Here is a 7272-nt window from a genome sequence, read left to right as displayed (position 1 = left end):
GGATTCCCTTTCATCAGAGCACAAGACCCTTCAAAAACAGGCCAGGAGACCACACTTAAATGGAAGCTCCATGAGCTATATCAAGGAGGATAACTTCCTCACCTTCCCAGGAGGGTCATAAGCTTTGCTACCAGCTCTTCTTCCAGTGGTGAAAACCCAGTCTTCTCTCTGAGATGATTTTTAAATTTGCAAACGCTCATTATGCCAATCCTGGAAAATGCAGAGTAATGCAAAAAGACAACTTCACTCAATGCAAATCACTCAGAAAGTCTTTATTCTCCAGCTATGTATTTCTGTACTTCATTTTTCTATATATATTTGGTGTTGTGCTCATACTGCATATTTTAGTGAACCTTCTAATATACATTACCCTATATAATGGATACATAATATTCCATCGTATGGACATATCATAGTTTACCGATAATTGTTACTTAAATTTTCTCAATTTTGTACTAATATAAACAATGATGAAATTGACATCTTAATGACAGATATAAAACTTTGCTATATTTTACATTATTTTCCTAGAAAAATATTCCCATTCCCGAAGTTGGAATTATCATTTCAAAGTGCTTAAATGAAATAAATCTATTGATGCATATTCATAAAGTTCTTTCTAGGAAAGTTACACAAATTCCACAAGATTGTATAACATTGTCAGCAAGTTTGGGTCATTATTAACACTGGGCATTGAGAGAGGGAACTAAAAATCTGTGGAAAAAGTCTCTCTTGGTTTGTAATGTTTATATTTTAGTTTTGAAGCACCCAACACAGCAGTTTCATCTAGAGAGCCTGGAGGTGGCAAGAGAAGAGGGTTTTTCTAAATCGAGAGAGGCAGACATGGAGAATGAGATCAATCAACCCAAGGAGTCTCCACAAGAAAAAGGATGTGAACCATTGTTATTTTCAGTAATATGTTTGTCCTAAGTGAAGCCAAATAGAATCAGGCTTTGAGGTACAAAGAATTAAGCCATGCTTGGGATGCTCAGATCCAGTAGTGCCTGAGATTGAGCCTGTCTTCACTTCCAATCCAGCCTCCTGCTAATGTATTTAGGAGGCAGCCAATGATAGCACAAGTGCTCGAGTACTAGTCACCTGTGTGGGATACGTGGATTGAGTTCTAGACTTCTGACTTCAGCCTGGCCTACTGTTGCAAGCATTTGGGGACTAAACCAGTGGATAGAAGGCATCTCTCTTCCTCTTTTCTCTCTAGCTCTCCAAAACAATCAATAAAAATAAGTCTCTGAACTAATTTGCCTCTTTTCTCAGACTTTGTTATTTTACTTCAAGATCATTTGACTCATTCCATCAACTTGTCTTCAGCTGTTTTCCATCCATAATTCCTTCCCTAAACATGCTTTTCCTCCAAGCCCTGACCCAGGGATCTTCTCTGATTAAGCAGTAGGATGAGAATGGTCTTGGGAATAGAGGCCCTTAGTCACTGTGAAAATTTCCTTTAATGTGCTAATGCCCCACAGATCCAGGCAAGATTTAGAAAAGGCTAGAAATAGAGAGTTCTTCATTGAAACAAACATCTTTATTTATTTAGCTCTTGGAAGCAAGACAAGTTTATTTAATAGTGACATAATTTATTATCAGCTTTGAGATTAAGGACACCTGAAAACATCTCTTTGGCTTGTTCTTTGAATTAGCCAAAGGCAAATCAAGGATTTTGCCAAACAAGGCAATGGAAAAAAAATCGTCTACTGGGAAATAATAAAGTTCAGATGAGTCAAATTAAAACCATTCACTGTCCTCATAAATGGTTTAGAAAATGAAATAAAATAGTTACCACTGCTTTGAGCCATGACAAGCTCTCAGAAAATTCAGAAGGCAAAATTCCAGAATCTTAATCAGTCACTAGGGGAAGCAGGGAGTACTGAAGAGACAGCAAGAATGAGCCAACCTTGAAGAGAAGCAGAGAACCTCGCACCAGGACAAGAAGATACAAGATCTTCTGACTCATCTCCCTGCCTGCAGAAATAACCAAATTTTCAAAAGAAACTGAGCTCCCAACTAGTACTAGCTGGGGCACAGTCACCCTGGGACGGTCCACCAGAAGAGCAGACATTTTTCTCCAGAGCAGAGCCAGTGAAGGAGGTGTTTTGATTGGGGACTGCAGGCCAGTTGTCACCAGAGCAGCCATAGCCTTGGATTGAGTTGGGCAGAGTGAAATTTTGACTTTCAGTCTATGAAGACAGATCTTATAATTATTTTTTTTAAATAATTTCTAAATGAATGTTTTATGGTCAGGCGCTGTGAGCTTAAACCTCAATATTTCTGATGACTGAAGGGAAAGACAAAAGGAATGTTCAAGAAATGACAGGAAAATTTCCCCTCTCACCCCTGTGACTCTGAAGGTACAAACAGGAATCCTCTCCTAGGGCAGCCTCTCTAGCTGCTTCAGTGTGTCCTCTTGGTCAATTAAATTCTCATTATCCTTGGTATTGCCACCGGGCTTCAATAAAGTAATCCAGATGCAAATTTTTCCTATGATGAGGTTGTGTTTTGTTTAATAATGTGCTACAGAGGCAGGAGGGGCTCCAGAGAACACTCACCCCACAGTGTTAGCAGGAGGTCTGCTGTTCTGGTAGAGCACATCTGGGAACCCAATCCCCAGCATGGTATTAAGCAGATCTGAGGAACGGAGCTGTACTGAAAGTCAGTGTTGATACAGAGGTGGAAAGACGACAGAGATTTGAACAAGCCCAGAGAGCTAACTGGGACAAGGATCAAACAAAAGAAGTCCAAGAAAATAGAAGCAATCCCTGACAGCTTGGCATATTTGACATCATGGTTGTTCTGGACTTTATCTTCTTAATTGTATTAGATTTTCATCTGAGGCAATTTGTTGGAGAATGGTAATATCTCCCCAATGCAGATGCCATTGGCTCAGAATGAATAGTAACTGAAGGCCAACGTAATGATTAAAGATAGTACTTGGCAAATCTTTGGATCACCTCTATATTTAATTGGTGCCATTAAAAGGCAGAGTGCTGCTAAAATTAGTTGTTCAGAAATCAAGAATGCTTTCCATACATTTTCATACGACATATGTTTATTGTGAATAGTAATTTCATTTTTATTTTACTAATTAGTATCCATATCAGTATCTATCTATAACTGATCTAATGATTATTAAACTAGAATAATACTCAATTTATTTCAAAACCTTATATAAGACTTTCCACTAAATCACTCCATTCCCTCTCCAACTGGTACCTCAATCTCCCCTGGCAACCACAGTTGCAACTGCAGAACACTGGGAATTTTCTTTTAAAACAATAGCTTGTAATTTTGTTTTAACCTTTAATTGTACACTTCATGAATAGTATTAATTTCATCTTACAGGACATAATTATTGACTTCACTCCCAAAGCAGGATTTTGTCAGTCATCTGAAATACTTCATCCATATCCAATCAGACATAATTAACCATCATCACATTTACAACAATGTGTGTATGCATATGAGGTAGAACGAATAGTGGAGGATTTAAAGTGAACAGAACTAGGTTCCAGTCACAGTTCTTTTATAACAAGGCATGTACCTTGAGGACTCATTTAACATTTCTGTGCCTCCGTTTTCATATCTAAAATATGAAGATATGACAATACCTACCTCAGAGGCTTCTTGTGATGAATGAATGAAAGCCAATGTAGCTTACATGGCCAATGCCTGGCACACAGTCAGTCCTCCCAAGAAGCTTATTATTTTCTTTCTTTTTTTTTTTTTTTTTTTTTTTTTTGCATTTCTCATCACGGGATCCTGCTGGTTACTACCTTGCATTCAGCATTTTAGCCATGCTGATCCCCACAATGTCTCAGCTTTCAGATCTCTAAAGGAAATAATCATAGATCTCCTGGACTTTGTGGTATTGTTTTTCTGTTTTGGCCCCTGAGATATTTCCTGGCGTCTTGTTCCACACAGAACTCTGAGGTCAGACTGGGGCAGCCTCATAGGACTGGGTCATGGTCCAGAAGACAGGGACGTGATTAAAGTCAGAGGAATCCTGCTAAGTGCTGCCTATGCCACTCATTACTTCCTAAGCTTCATCCTCCCATTCTAAATCAGAAATAGCAATGCATGTACCTAGGTGTTATTAATGAGAAAATTCATGTGAAAGTACAGAATGCTGGAGAGATATAGGTATTTATTATCACCTTCACATAATTCCTTTATTTATGGACCATGGCAGCACTTTGTTAGTTCTTTTGTATAATAAAAATATAATTATGTAATATGTTCCACATTTAGCTTATTATATGTCTAACTCAGAAATCTGTTTGTCATATGTGCCCAGTTAATTATTCCTCTTTGCGAATGCAGTCCCCTGACTCTGTTCCCGGTCACCACATGTGGACAAATTGCTCTCAATATTGGTGCAGAATTCTTTCTCCCCAAACACTTACCACAAAGCACAATGTAGTACTTGCAACAATACTGCATCCTACTTTATTTGTTCTTTTCATGGACCAGATCTAGCTCTTGTTTATTGTTGCCATTCCCTACCGCAATAATGTTTCAAGTACCCCTTTGCATTTCTAAATCACCTATTAACTCTATTGTTAGAGCCACATTCCTAGCTTCTTGTAGTTAAAATGATCATCTGAATAGATAACCCTACTTATCCTCTGATTCAGCTCAAACCCAATGTATCCAGGCTATGAATTTGCATACTTAACTGTCTTTTCACTAGGGGTCAATAATCACAGAACCTCCAGCAGATCTTGTAGGGATACTCTCTGGACCCAGAAGAGTCTCCTTATGTTACCCCAAGTTTTATGTTCAGTTGACTCAACTCCAAATCGGGCCTGCAAAAGCATTATAATTGAAACTCTGCTTTGTCTTTTTGAATTATTTTCTATACACCTGAATCCTGAAGTTGTCATCCTTAAAATTTCACTTTTGTCATCTTGAAATATCCAGATAAGCACATTTACTGCTTCTTCCATATTCTTATTATCAATATTTGTGTTTTATGGGAATTAAGTGCTCTATCTAGGAAGGTGCAGAGCAACCAGTTCTATGAGAAGGAATCAGAAACTAAAAAAATTTCCATAAGGAGATTCCAATGAGAGTGACTGTTAGTGGAAGCTAGCCTGAAATGCTTGCTCTAAAGTGTTCTTTGGATCTTTAACAACTGGGGACCAAAAGTGAGTACTCTTTTAACCATGTAATTGTTCTCCTGTTTCTCCAAATACTAATACACTCAAAGGAGAAAAAACTAAATCTACCTATTTGATTGCTAAATCCTCAGCACTAGGCCAGCACCGCAGCTTACTAGGCTAATCCTCCACCTGCGGCGCCGGCACCCCTGGTTCTAGTCCCGGTTGGGGCGCCGGATTCTGTCCCGGTTGCTCCTCTTCCAGGCCAGCTCTCTGCTATGGCCCAGGAGTGCAGTAGAGAATGGCCCAAGTCCTTGGGCTCTGCACCCACATGGGAGACCAGGAGGAAGCTCCTGGCTTCGGATCAGTGCAGCGCCGGCCGTGGCGGCCATTGTGGGGTGAACCAATGGAAAGAAAACCTTTCTCTCTGTCTCTCTCTAACTCTGCCTATCAAAAAAAAAATCCTCAGCACTTAAGTCAGTATTTAAACATATCAAATGCTCAATAAAAACTTATTAAATTAATAATTTGAAGCAATTAAAGAATACATATTGTTGGACAACTGGGAGTATGAATTTACTGGGTATTCCAAAAGGCAAACTATAATTTCCCAATCTGAGTGTTCCTCAGCTACAACAAGTATTAGCTGTGTATCCTAGGGCAAGTCAGTACTGTGAGCATTCATGGCATTGGAGATAGGATAGTGGACAGGTGGACTATTATCAGAAATTACATGCCAACTAAATCATGATTTATGCTGGTTGCTAGAGAATCATGAATAAATGAAATAAAAGAAAATAGGAACATGGCCTCTTTCAGTGTGAGAGCTAAAGTACCATTCATCCTGCAAAAATTAATGTTCTCAATAAAAGTAGCATAGCTGGATAATCCAACTGGTTTAATTAACAGAGTGACCCAACTATATGAAGTAATAGCATAGAAGTTGACCCTGGAATAAGAAGTTCCTTTTGATACATGAGTTCACCATTTGATGCCTGTTCTTGCAGTCTTAAAAATGTTTCTGATGCCCAGAGAGGTGAATGAGTCTCTGCTATAGGTCTTATTTGCTTAACCTCCTAGCCTGGCATGATCCTTGTCTACTGGTATTGCTGCTTTTGTTCCTGTTCATCCTAAACTCTGTCCTTACCACCTTTTTCCATCTGTCAACTAGCCTTTGCAAATTTCTCTGCAAGAAGTTGCACAGGGATCTGTTAGTGACAAACCCACACAAGATCGTTGTCCAGTCTAGGGTGCAGGGCTTCTGCATACCCAGCTCAAGATCACAGATTTTTCTGACCACATTCCATACTACAAGGAGGATGCAACTATGAGGAATTTTGTCTTTACCAATAGAGATTATGACATATCTTAAGTGTGTTTTGAGACCAACGGCCATGGGGGATATTAACCAACTGGTGATCCCAGACATGAAGCACGGAGTAGAGATAAAAAAAAAATTAACAAAGAGGTTGCAAAAGTTGAGAAACTCAAACCATTAGAGGTAAAGTGATGGTGCTTAGAAAACCAATCAGAATCTATCATTAATAATTTTGCCTACATGAAGAAGTGAGAAGGAGATTACACCAGTGAGCCAACAAACACTCAGATTCTGTATCTCAGCATCTTTTCCATGGTCTGTCTCATTGGTCTAGCCACTTGCCAGTTTTTCAAGGCCAAGAAGTTGCTGAAATAACATGATTCAGTCTCCTCCCATCTTGTATCCCAGAATGTTTCTGGGATGTGCCTGGCTGAAGACATCCTACCAATAGCAGCATCAATGCATGTTGGAGACATCTTGCCAGTACTGATCTCTTGGTGTTGGATGACCATCTGCACGCTGCACCCAACAAGTCAATGAGGAACTCCTTTTTAACTTAGTAGGATTTGACCTGATTTTGCAACAACAGAACTATCAGAGTCACCTATGGCAAAAAATGAGGGTTACCTAGAAAATGCAAAAGACAGCATTTGTACTGAGTTTCTTCCTGTGATCTTTTGGACCCTTTTTCTATCTCATGTGCTGAGCAGTTACCTCTCTAGTTCTTTCACCAAGATTTATTTTACCCTGTGAGATTTATTTCATCCTGATTATTGTGCTTGTGAAACTATCCTTAATTTTGCATTGGGTGAAATGCTTGTGTAACTTTTGATAATACCCCTC

At 39.1% G+C, this 7272-nt stretch overlaps 1 pseudogene; it reads left to right on the top strand.

Annotated features, from left to right (window-relative positions):
• Positions 1-2624: 2624 nt before the first annotated feature.
• On the top strand, positions 2625-6804 carry LOC133773398 (transmembrane emp24 domain-containing protein 10-like; annotated as a pseudogene).
• The last annotated feature ends 468 nt before the right edge of the window (positions 6805-7272 follow it).

This window comes from Lepus europaeus, chromosome 14 (genome assembly GCF_033115175.1).
Source record: "Lepus europaeus isolate LE1 chromosome 14, mLepTim1.pri, whole genome shotgun sequence".
Classification (NCBI taxonomy): domain Eukaryota; kingdom Metazoa; phylum Chordata; class Mammalia; order Lagomorpha; family Leporidae; genus Lepus; species Lepus europaeus.
Note: the sequence above shows the minus strand (reverse complement) of the source record. Positions and strands in the feature narration are given on the sequence as shown.